The following is a 13697-nucleotide window of genomic DNA, read 5'->3' as shown; positions in this document are numbered from 1 at the left end:
AGGAAAGAAATAGAATGGGAAAGGGTTGTAATTATATTACAGTCTCAAAATTACTAAAAAAGTATAAATAAATAAACAAAAAAAAAACAAATAAATAAATACTTTGAATTTTAACCACAAGACTGGATAAAGAATTTTACTCTCTGATGAGTGATCTTAAATCTTCTCACTATGAAAATAGACTGAAGGGTAAATAATTTTATGAGTTCTCTAAAGTTGGCTTCTAACAAGTGGATTTTTATAGTCATATTGAGGAATGGATGACCTACTAAGAGGTCTTCAATACTATTCAGAAATGAACAACTCATTTCACCTATCCCTGTTGAACACAAATGAGTACACCTTTAAGAGTTTGAAACATTTCCAGACTGAACAACTGTCAATACAATAACCATGATATCCTTCAATTATTTCTAGGTGTCCTTGTGCTTCTCAGGGCACGTGAGCCAAAAGCAAACTATCTGAGCTCTTCATGGGCATCAATTTCAAGTGAGCTGATAACTAAAGAGAGAAAAGCTGTCTTTATCTTCTTAGTAAATGTCTCACTAGAAAGCCTAAGGAGGACATAATTCATATAATCTACATCATAGGGGTCTTGTTGAAGTACAGAATAATGTGGGGGTTACTGTAATACACATAGTAACAATATTATGAAGGACAAAGGCAAAATTTTTGAACTTTACAGTGTCACTCAAAAACAAAATTCAATAGAGAAGAAGCTGTTATTTTCATCTGGTTTTCACCTCTCTTTCCATGGCAGATAAGAGTAAGAGCTATATTGAGAAAGTCTTTTGTTCAAGATGGCGCTAAATCTCCAATTACATCTTAGGAAAAAAAACCCAGTACTTACTCATCACAGAAAATGAAACATATTTTGAGATCAAGAGTCAGCTCCCCACATGGTTCATAGAGCAAAAGAAAGATTTTAAAAATCTATCCAGTGTTCTGCAATAATACAAGTTTGATAAGAAAAATGATAGAGAAGATTAATACAGAGCATAGCTGCATGCTCAAAGCCCAGATTAATGGCCTTTACAGTTCCTTTCAGACTCTCTCATGAGTGTCTGAAAAAAGTTCTATTGAATTCTATAAAGTCTTACTGCATTTGGGGATCATAAGACAAAAAAAAAGAAGAAAAAGGAACTATATTTCTTAGTTTCACCTCGAAAGGTTTTGTAGGCATGAAAAGCCTATAAGCATATATTATATAAGCATATATTTGCACACATGCTTTTCTATAAAATTCTTTTTATACCTACAGTGTGTGTGTGTGTTTGGTGTATACATATATATTTTCTCTCTGCAGTAACTTTAATAAAATACTAACTTATGCAGGAAATTACAATCTGTCAGGTGTGGCACTGAATAGCTTACAGTTATTAGTTTTGGTTGGATGCTTATAGCCTGAAAAACAAATGTATTATATTTTACACACATTTCAAAATAAATTCCATAGCTTAAAATGCCAACAGTTTCCCCATAAATAGTTGCAGTAATTATTTTAAGTTACTTACAATATTTTTTTTTGGGGGGGGGCAGGGAAAGTGACCTATCTATGCTATGCCCAAGTCCACTTAGAAAACAACACATCCCAGAGCTGCATGACTGTTTCCTTTTGTTTTTCTTCTATAGTCAAGATGCCTGTCATGGTTTAATTATTTTTACAGTTTTCAAGAAGCCATCTTTAAGCAAGAATAAAAGAGATTTGATTTATTTGAAGGATACTGAGTAACGTGGAAGACTGATAGAGGAGGGAGATAAACCAGTCTTTTTTTTGTGGGCCAAAAATCTCTAATCTGAATCATATCTACCACCATGAGAAAATCAGAAAAGATTATTGCACATTCAAATCAGTTATCATTTCATTGTCAGTCTTTATATTGCTTCCTTTGGCAATCCAATCTTCACAAGGGAAAATAATAAGAAAATGTGCTCTATGCAAATGTGAAGAAAATCCAAAGTAATGATCCCCTAGAGGCTTTTTTCATAAAAGCATCAGAACTTCTGAATAAGCTCACATATATTCACTCTCAAAGCAATCACGTGTTTTGATGTATGCTATACTGTTGTTTATGAAGTAGTTTCACTATTTGGTTGACAGTGGAAGTAGATAAAATATATTTAGATAGTTTTTGCATACTCTGTTTTAGAATTCCTCCCTCCAAGCATGCCATACATTATCTACAGCTTTTCATATGTATGGGCAATGTTTGCGACACTTGAGTTTGCAGTGTTCAGGAGTCCTAGAAACAACTACTATCCTTCAGCCTAATTTATGCGATCGAAATACACTACGTGAAACAAATTAAGTTCTGTTTAGAAAATTAAAAATCAAATGTGTGCTGTTCTCAAAATAATACTTTTAATTTTGTTGTATATTTAAATTTCCCATAAAAGAATATCAGAAGGAAAAAAAGTCAGATATAATCACACTATTGTGTTCAACCTAATAATATCCTCTAATTCTACACCTTGAAGTTACTGAAATTAGATTCCAAGACCTTCTGTGCCTTTATCCTGTCTACTTCTATTCACTTGAACAATATCCCAACTTTCAGATAAGGGGTTATTAAAAAAAACAATTGGCCATAAGAAAGCACACTCAACAGTGGTAAACAGCAACCCCTGCCCTATGTTCCATTTCTTGCATACAACCATGCCTGCTTTCCCTGAGGACTGCCAGCACCAGGGATCCCAAGCCATGCTGGGACTAGAAACCGCAGAGGCAAGATCAGCACCCAAAACTACAGAGGTCATACAGGTCACAAAAAACCCAGGGAGACACCTGCTGGACCTGAAGAGTCACCTGTCACCAGAACTCCAGGCAGCATAGGACAAAAGACAGAGAGGAAACAGTACCCAAGAAGAAAAGCATCCAAAAAACACCCACCTAACAAAAATAAACTCAGAAATCAGCATCTAAACCTATAATAATTGCAAAACCCAGATGGATAAAGGCCAGCATAAGAACATGATCAACAACAGCCAAGGCAATATGGCACGAACGCAGCCCAGGTATATTCTAACACAAGCCCTGGATATTCTATCACAGCAGAAGCTCAAGAAAATGACTTTAAATCCAGTCTTATGACGATGATCGAGGCCATTCAAGAGGAAATGAATAAATCCCTTAAATAAATAGAGAAAAATATAATCAAACAGGTGAAAAAACTGAATCAAACTGTTCAAGAACTGAAAATGGAAACAGAAACAGTAAGGAAAACACAAACTGAGAGAATCCTGGAGATGGAAAACCTACGTAAGAGAACAGGAACTACAGACACAACCTCACCAACCTAATACAAGAAAATCTCAGGCATAGAAGATACGACAGAAGAAATGGATATATCAGTCAAAGAAAATGTTGAATCTAATATGTTCCTAGCCCAAAATATCCAAGAAATCTTGGCCACTATGAAAAAGTAAACCTAAGAATAATCAGAATAGAATAAAAAGAAGATTCCCAGCTCAAAGATTCAGATGTTTTCAATGAAATCATGGAAGAAAATTTCCCTAACCTAAAGAAATAGATTCCCATAAACATATAAGTTGCCTACAGGCAACAAAATAGATTAGAATAGAAAAGGAAAACATCCTGCTGCATAATAATCAAAGTACTAAATCCACAGAACAAATAAAGAATATTAACAGCTGCAAGGGAGAAAGGCCAAGTAATATATAAAGGCAGACCTATCAGAATTATACCTAACTTCTCAATACTGACATTAAAAGCCAGAAGGTCTTAGGCAGATGTCTTGCCATCTCAAAGAAATCAGAGAAGCTAGCCCCGCAAAACTTTCAATCACCATAGAGGAAGAAAACAAGATAATCCGTGACAAAAAACAAATTTAAAAGATATCTATGCACAAAACTAGCCCTACAGAAGACACTAGAAAGAAAACTCCAAAACAGAAGTTAACTATACCCAAGAAAACACAAAAAAAAATAGTAATTCCACTCCAGCAAAACCAAAACAAGAAAAGAACACCCAAGCATACACACACACACACACACACACACACACACACACACACAACCAACACCAGCATCAAAATATAAGGAGTTAACAATAAATGGCCATTAATATCTCTCAACATCAGTGGACTCAATTCCCCAATAAAAAGACACAACCTACAAGCTACCAGAATGAATGTGAAAGCAAGATACATCAAACAAATAAACAAAAATTCAGCAACAAACATTGATATTACCTCAGAATAAAGGGTTAAAAATAAGATTTTCCAGGCAAACAGCTGCAAGAAGAAACAAGCTGGAGTAGTTATTCCAATATCTAATAAAATAGACTTTCAACCAAAATTAATCAAAAGAGATGGAGAAGAGCATTTTATACTAATCAAATGAAAAAAAATCCACCAAGATGATGTCTGAACTCTTAACATCTATGCCCAAAGTCCAAAGCCAAACACATTCATAAAAGACATTACTAACTCTTAAATTACACATTGAACCCCACACATTAATGATGGGAGACTTCAATACCCCACTCTCACCAATGGACAGGTCATCTAGACAGAAACTAAACAAAGAAATAATGAAACTAACAGATACGTTAATCAAAGATATCTATAGAACATATTACTCAAACACAAAAGAATGTACATTCTTCTCAGCACCTCAAGGAACCTCCAAAATTGACCATATATTTGGACACAAAGCAAGTCTCAACAGATACAAAATATTTTTTGAAATAATCCAATGTATCTTATCAAATCACTAAGGATTAAAGCTGGACTTCAACAACAGAAACAACAGAAAGCCTACAATGTCATGGAAACTGATCAACTTCCTATTTAACAACCATTGGGTCAGGAAGAAATAAAGAGGGAAATTAAATACTTTCTAGAATTCAGTGAAAATGAAGGCACAAAATACCCAAACTTATGGGACACAATGAAAGCAGTGCTAACAGGAAAGTTCATAGCACTAAAGGCATTTGTAAAGAAATTGGAGAGATCTCATACTAGTGACTTAACAGCACATCTGAAAGCTCTAGAAAAGAAAAAGAAGAAAAACAAGAAGGAAACACACCCAAGTGAAGTAGATGGCATGAGAGAATCAAACTCAAGGCTGATAGATACATTAGAAACAAAGAGAACAATGCAAAGAATCAATCAAACCAAGAGCTGGTTCTTTGAGAAAATTAACAAGATAGACAAATTCTTTGCCAAACTAACTAAAAGGCAGGAAGACAATCTCCAAATTAACAAAATTAGTAACGAAAACAAGTACATTACAACAAACAAGGAAATCCAAAGAATCATTAGGTCTTACTTCAAAACCTGTACTCCGCAAAATTGGAAAATCTAACTAAAATGGAAATTTTTCTTGATAGATACCACTTACCAAAGTTAAATCAAGATCATTTAAACAATTTAGGTAGACCTATAACCCCTAAGTAAATAAAAGCAGTTATAAAAAGTCTCCCAATCAAAATAAACCCAGGGCCAGATGGTTTTAGGACAGAATTCTACCAGATTTTCAATGAAAAGTTAATAGCAATACTCCTCAAATCATTCCATGAAAAAGAAACAGAAGGAACACTGCTAAATTCATTTAATGAGGCCACAGTAGCTCTGATACCTAAACCACACAAAGATTCAACCAAGTAAAAGAATTTCAGACCCATCTCCATTCTGAATAGTGATACAAAATTTTTCAATAAAATACTGAACCTAGTTCAGAAACAAACCAAAAATATCCACCATGATTAAGTAGGATTTATGCCAGAGATGCAGTAATGATTCAATGTATAAAAATTTATTAATGTAATCCACCATTTAAACAACCTAAAAAACAACAAAAAAACCCCATAATCATCTCATTAGATACTGAAAATTTTGACAAAATCTAACACCCCTTCATGATAAAAGTCTTAGATCAGCAATAAAAGGTGCATAACCAAATACAAAAGAGGCAATATACAGCAAGCCAAAGCCAACACCAACTTAAACAGAGAGAAACTTAAAGCAGTTCCACTAAAATCAGGGACAAGACAAGGCTGTCCATTTTCTTCATGTCTATTCCATATAGTTATCATATATTCCATATAGCTAGAGCAATAAGAAAACTAAAGAAGATCAACTGGATAAAAATGGGAAAAGAGGAAATGAAAATGTGGCTATTTGCAGATGATATATCATAATATACATAAGTGACCCCAAAATTCTACCAGGGAACTTGTACACCTGATAAACACCTTCAGCAAAATGGTTGGATACAAAATTAACTAAAAAAAAAAAAAAAATCAGTAACCTTCTTTTTTTAAATTTTAATTTAATTTTATTTTTAATTACACTTTATTTACTTTGTATCCCCCTCTTGTTCCCCCACTCCTCCCTTCCCAATCCCTCCCTTCCTCTCCCTTCTCCACGCATGCCCCTCCCCAAGTCCACTGATAGGGGAGGACTTCTTTTTCTTCCTTCAGATCCTAGTCTGTTAGGTCTCATCAGGAGTGGCTTCATTGTCTTCCTCTGTGGCCTGGTAAGGCTGCTCCCCCCTCAGGGGGAGGTGATCAAAGAGCAGGCCAATCAGTTCATGTCAGAAGCAGTCCCTGTTCCCATTACTATGAAACCCACTTGGACACTAAACTGCCATGGGCTACATCTGTGCAGGGGTTCGAGGTTATCTCCATGCATGGTACTTGGTTGGAATATGAGTCTCAGGAAAGACCCCAGTGTTCAAATTTTTTTGTTCTGTTGCTCTCCTTGTGGACTTCCTGTCCTCTCCAGATCTTAATATTTCCCAGTTCTTTCATAAGATTCCCTGCATTCTGCCCAAAGTTTGGCCGTAAGTCTCAACATCTGCTTTGATAGTCTGCAGGACAGAACCTTTCAGAGGCCCTCTGTGGGAGGCTCCTAACTTGTTACCTGTTTTCTTTCTGTATATAAACAACGAACAGGCTGAGAAAGAAATTAGGAAAGCAATGCTTCACAAGAGCCACAAATAGCAAGGAAGAATAGCAAGGAATAGCACAGAGAAAGAAAGAGACGAAGAGACAGACAGATAGAAGACAGACAGACAGAGATAGTAAGTGGGAATAAAAGAGATAAATAGATTGATAGATGATAGATAGATAGATAGATAGATAGATAGATAGATAGAGTATAGTAATATAAAGAACAGAGCATAATAAAATGGCCATAATAAAAAAATAAGATCCTCTTCATCAGCATAGAAAAATGAAAATAGATCCATACTTATCACCCTGCACAAAACTGAAGTCCAAGTGGATCAAAGACCTCAACATAAAACCAGACACATTAAATCGGCTAGAAAAAAAAAGTGGGGAATACCCTAGAACTCATTGGTTCAGGAGAAAACTTCCTGAACAGAACACCAACAGCACAGGCTCTAAGAGCAACAATCAATAAATGGGACCTCATGAAACTGAAAAGCTTCTGTAAAGCAAAGGACACCATCATCAAAACAAAGCGACTGCCTACAGATTGGGAAAGAATCATCACCAACCCTTTATCTGACAGAGGACTCATCCAATATATATAAAGAACTAAACAAGCTGAAAAGCAACGAACCAAGTAATCCACTTAAAAAATGGGGAACAGAGCTAAAGAGAAAATTCTCTGTAGAGGAATATCAAATGGCAGAGAAGCACTTAAAGAAATGCTCAACCTCATTAGCCATTAGGGAAATGCAAATCAAAATAACCCTGAGATTTCATCTTACACCCATCAGAATGGCCAAGATGAAAAACTCAAGGGACAACACATGCTGGAGAGGTTGTGGAGAAAGGGGAACCCTTCTCCACTGCTGCTGGGAATGTAAACTTGTACAACTACTCTAGAAATCAATCTGGCGCTTTCTCAGACAACTAGGAATAGCGCTTCCTCAAGATCCAGCCATACCACTCCTAGGCATATACCCAAAAGAGGCGCAAGTACACAAAAAGGACATTTGCTCAACCATGTTTGTAGCAGCTTTATTTGTAATAGCCAGAAGCTGGAAACAGCCCAGATGCCCCTCAACTGAAGAATGGATGCAGAAACTGTGCTACATCTATACAATGGAGTATTACTCAGCAATGAAAAATAAGGAAATCATGAAATTTGCAGGTAAATGGTGGGACCTGGAAAGGATCATCCTGAATGAGTTGTCCCAGAAGCAAAAAGACACGCATGGTATATACTCACTCATCTAAACATACAACATAGAATAAACCCACTAAAATCTGTATATCTAAACAAACTAAGCAAACGAGAGGACCCTAACTAAAATGTTCAATCCCCATCCTGAAAGGCAAAGAGGATGGACATCAGAAGAAAAAGAAAACAGGAAACAACCTTGGAACCTGCTACAGAGGGCCTCTGAAAGCCTCTGCAGTATAGACTGTCAAAGCAGATGCTGAGCCTGATGGCCAACTGATGGGCAGAGTGAATGGAATTTTATGTAAGAAGTGGGAAATTGTAAGAGCTGGAGAGGACAGGGTCTCCACAAGGAGAGCAACAGAACAAGATAATTTGAACACAGGGAACTTCCCAGAGACTCATACTCCAACCAAGGACTATTCGTGGAGATGACCTGGAACCCCTGCACAGATGTACCCCATGGCAGTTCAGTGTCCAAGTGGGTTACATAGTAATGGAAAGAGGGACAGCCTCTGACATAATCTGATTGGCCTGCTCTTTGATCACCTCCCCCTGAGGGGGGAGCAGCCTTACCAGGCCACAGTAGAGGACAATGCAGCCACTTTTGATGAGAACTGATAGACTAAGATCAGAAAGGAGAGGAGAACCTCCCCTATCAGTGGACTTGGGGAGTGACATGCATGCAGAAAGGGGAGGGAGGGTGGGATCGGGAGGGGAGGAGGGAGGGGCTTATGGGGGGATACAAAATGAATAAAGTGTAATTAATAAAATAAAATGAAGAGATAATGAAAAAGAAATAAGAATGAGTAGCTGGGGAAGGGAAGTTTGCGAGCTGGAAGGAGTTTGGGGTAGAGCTGAGAAAGGCTAGGATGCTAGAGTATGCTTTGAAATGTATGACAAATGCTGTAACACTAAGGGAGGCTGGAGGACAGCATGTACTTTGATATGCTGGCAGGTGCCATGGGTAATCATTTGTTCCTTCTGCCAGAGGTAAGAAAAATGACTCATTTTGGCAGATGGGAACTAACTTCACGATTTCCTGAGGAATACTGGCTTTTACATGACTGGCAGAAATCATCCTATAGTCCAGGTTGAGTTCATTTCTCGATATATGGGCTGCCTTTTGGAGTTTGGGAAATTGGACTTCCCTTTGGACCTGACAGTTCCCATTTCCCAGGAAGCACCCTTAATTCCCCGGGAACCTCTCTGGTCAATCTCAACACAGCCTGTGTCAAATTCCCCACGCTGCTGGCTGACATATAAATCTGCTTGCTTTCCAACAATTTTTCTCTGAGTCTTTGATTGGATTACATTGATCTACCAGTCTGTTTCTATGCCAGTATCATGTAGTTTTTCTTACTGTTGCTCTATAGTACATTTTGACATCAGGGATAGAGAGAGCTCCAGAAGATCTTCTGATGTACAAGATTGTTTCAACTCTTCTGGGATTTTTGTTTTTCCATATGAAGTTGAGAATTGCTCCTTCAAGGTCTGTGAAGAATTGAGTTGGCATTTTGATGGGAATTGCATTGAACCTGTAATTCCTTTTGGTATGATGGTGGCAGGATGGCCACTTTTACTATTTTAATCCTATCAATCCATGAGCACGGGAGATCTCCTGTCTTCTGATAGTTTCTTCAATTTCTTTTTTCAGAGACTTGAAGTTTTTTGTTTTTTGTTTTTTGTTGTTTTTTCATAGAACTCTCACTTTTTTGATTAGAGTTGCACAAGGTACTTTAGGTTGTTTGTTGCTATTGTGAAGGCTGTTGTTTCCATAATTTTTTTCTAAGCCCTTTTGTCTTTTGTATACAGGAGGGCTACTGATTTTTTTTTTTAGTTGATTTTTTATCCAGCCACTTTGCTGAAGGTGTTTATCAGTTGTAGGAGTGCTCTTGTAGAATTTTTGGGGTCACTCATGCATATTATCATATTGTCTGCACTTCTTCCTTTCTCATTTGTATCCCCTTGATCTCCTTTAGTTGTCTTATTGATCTAGCTAGGACTTCCAGTACTATGTTGCAGAGATACTGAGAGAGTGGACAGCCTTGCTCTGCCCCTTCAGTGGGATTTTTTTAAGTTTCTCTCGATTTAGTTTGATGTTGGCTGTAGGCTTGCTGTATATTGCCTGTACTATGTTTAGGTGTGTGCCTTGTATCCCTGATTTCTCCAAAACTTTAAACATGAATGGGTATTGGATTTTGTCAAATGCGTTTTCAACATCTAAGGAAATGATCGTGTGTGTGTGTGTGTGTGTGTGTGTGTGTGTGTGTGTATTTCCAATTTGTTTATATGGTGGATAACATTGAGGGATTTCTGTATATTGAACCACTTCTGCATGCCTGGGATGAAGCCCACTTGTTCAAGGTAGATGCTATCTTTGATGGTGTTCTTGGATTCGGTTTGCGATTATTTTTTTTTTTTGAGTATTTTTGCATCAATGTTCATATGAGAGGTTGGCCTAAAATTCTCTTCCTTTGTTTAGTCTTTGTGCAGTTAAGGTATCAAGGTGGGTGTGGCCTCATAGAATTATTTTGATAATGTTCCTTCTATTTCTGTTTTGTGAAAGTTTGAAGAGTATTGGATTTAGCTCTTTTTTAAAGATGTGGTAGAATTCTGGGCTGAAACCATCTGGCCCTGAGCTTTTTTGGCAGGGGGACTTTTGATGACTGCTTTTATTTTCTTAGGGGATATAGAACTATTTAATTTATTTATCTGCTCATGATTTAACTTTAGTAGGTGAAATATATCAAGAAAATTTCCTATTTCTTTTATAGTTTCCAATTTTGTTCAAAACAGGCTTTTGAGGTAAGACCTAATGATTCTTTTATTTTGTCAGTGTCTGTTGTTATGTCCACCTTTTCATTTTTTATTTTGTTGATTTGGATAGTGTCTCTTTGCCTTTTAGTTAGTTTGGGTAATGGTTTGTATCCTTATCTTTTATCAAAGAACCAGCTCTTGGTTTCATTGATTCTTTGAATTATTATTTGTTTCTAACTTATTAATTTTTAGCTCTGAGTTAGATTATTTCCTGCCCTCTACTCTCCTTGGGTGTGTCTGCTTTTTTATTTCATTTATTTATTTATTTATTTATTTATTTATTTATTTATTTATTTATTTTGTCTAGGGCTTTCAGGTATGCTGTTAAGCTGCTTGTATGGGATCTCTCAAAAATTTTTTATGAAGTGCTATGAACTTTCCTCTTAACACTACTTTCATTGTCACCCATAATTTTGGGTATGTTTTGCCTTTCTTTTCATTGAATTCTAGGAAGTCTTTGATTTCTTCATTTCTTCCCTGACCCAGCTGTCATTGAGTAGAGAACTGTTCAATTTCAATGCATCTGTAGGCTTTATGCTATTTCTGTTATTATTGAAGTCTAGTTTTAGATCATGGTGGTCTGATATAATACAAGGAATTATTTCAGTCTTCTTGTATCTGTTGAGGCTTGCTTTTTGAACTACTTTATGGTTAACTTTGGAGAAGGTTTCAAAAGGTGCTGAGAAGAAGGTATAGTCTTTTGTGTTTGGGTGAAAAAGTCTGCAGACATCTATTAGGTCCATTTGGTTTGAGACCTCTGTAAATGCCATTATTTCTCATAAGTGTCATTATGTCTCTGTGATCTGTCCCTTGGTGAGAGTGGGTGTTGCAGTCTCCCACTATTAATGTTGAGATCGATGTGTGTGATTTTTTTCAAGGTATGATTATCTATTTGTTCACTCGTAAAGACTTATTTTTGACTGGACTCAGACTTAGAAGTAGAAGTTCTCAGCGAGGACAGCCTACATTTCTTGGCAATCTATTTCTGGCATTTTTCTTTGGCTTCCTTCATTCTCTTGGTGAAAAGTTTAGCGTCTTCTGCAGCCTCCTCCTTGTTTTTCTTTTTTTTTTCTTTTTTTAATTTTTTTTTATTAATTGCAGTTTATTCACTTTGTATCCTTGCTGTAGTCCCCTTCCTCATACTTTCCCATTCCCACCCTCCCTCCCTCTTTTTCTCCCATGCCCCTTCCCCAGTCCAATGATAGGGGAGGGCCTCCTCCCTTTCCATCTGATCCTAGTCTATCAGTTCTCATCAAGACCGGCTTCATTGCTTTCCTCTGTGGACTGGTAATGCTGCTCCCCCCTCAGGTGGAGGTGATCAAAGTGCCAGCCACTGAGTTCATGTCAGAGACCGTCCCTGTTCCCATTACTAGGGAACCCTGTTGGACACTGAGCTGCCATCTGTGCAAGGGTTCTAGGTTGTCTCCATACATGGTCCTTGGTTTGAGTATCAGTCTCAGAAAAGACCTCTGGGCCCAGATTTTTTGGATCTGTTGCTCTCCTTGTGGAGCTCCTGTCTGTTCCAGGTCTTTCGATCTCTCACTTCTTTCATAAGATTCCCTGAATTCTGCCCAAAGTTTGGCTATGCGTCTCAGCATGTGTTTTGATACCCTGCTGGGTAGAGTCTTTCAGAGTCCCTCTGTTGTAGGCTCTTGTCCTGTTCCCTGTTTTCTCCCTCTTCCAATGTTCCTCCCATTTGCCTTTCTGAATGAAGATTGAGCATCTTACCCAGGGTCCTCCTTCTTGATTAGCTTCTTTAGGTGTGCAGATTTTAGTATAATTATCCTATATTATATGTCTAATATCTACTGAGGGACATTTGGGTTGTTTCCAGGTTCTGGCTATTACAAATAAAGCTGCTACAAACATGGTTGAGCTTGTTTTTATTAGTACACTGTTTCTTCAGAGCAATACATCGGCATTTGTGTTTCAGAACACCTGCCGTGACAAGACACTGAATCTTGGGTACTTTGGCCCTCGGCTTCTTACCTTCTTTTTTTAAGGGCTTTCTGACAACATATTGGCCGACATCATCTTCTTTAGAGAGTTAAAGAGCTTTCGGATTCTACTAGCTCTGTTAGTTCCCAGCCGACGAGGCACAGTAGTGTCTGTCAGTCCAGAAATATCCTTCTCTCCCTTTTCTACAATAACCAAGTTGAGAACACTCAGATTGGCATCCACAAGGCACAATGCATCCACGAACAGACTTGCGCTTCCTCTCTCCAGTTCTCCTTGTTCTATAACAAGAATGGCCTTTACTCCACAGCGGACACACCCTGCCATGGGTCAAAACACCTTGCTTCATGGGAAAACCTTGTTCGTCATTCCCACCACTGATCCGGAGACCACTCTTCACCCAGGGCATCAGCAGCTACTTCCCTAGTCATGTGCTTCTCATAGAACGTTTGAAGCTTGCACTCAACATCCACTTCAATGAGTTTCTGACAGCCTGCGGCAGGGAAGGAGACACACAGCTTCATCTTGACATGCGGACCACCTAGGAGGCATCACAAAAAAGAAGCTGATGTGTGGCTTTAACTTTAATAATGTTTCTTTGACAAATCCATGAGCCCTTGTATTTGGGGCATAGATGTTCAGGATTATGATGTCCTCGCGATGAACTTTTATTTGGCGAGAATGAAATGTCCTTCCCATCTCTTTATATTACTTTTGGTTGAAAGCCTGCTTTGTTAGATTTGAGGATGGCTATGCCAGCTTGCTTCTGGGTCAGTTTGCTTGGAGAATCTTTTTCCAGCA

At 37.7% G+C, this 13697-nt stretch overlaps 1 pseudogene; it reads right to left on the bottom strand.

Annotated features, from left to right (window-relative positions):
* Positions 1-11850: 11850 nt before the first annotated feature.
* LOC129683394 (40S ribosomal protein S6-like) lies at positions 11851-13420 on the bottom strand (annotated as a pseudogene).
* Between the last annotated feature and the right edge of the window lie 277 nt (positions 13421-13697).

Source organism: Psammomys obesus, unplaced genomic scaffold, assembly GCF_907164565.1.
Source record: "Psammomys obesus unplaced genomic scaffold, mPsaObe1.curated_primary_1811, whole genome shotgun sequence".
NCBI lineage: Eukaryota > Metazoa > Chordata > Mammalia > Rodentia > Muridae > Psammomys > Psammomys obesus.
The sequence above is the reverse complement of the archived record's forward strand: the minus strand, read 5'-3'. Positions and strand labels throughout refer to the sequence as shown.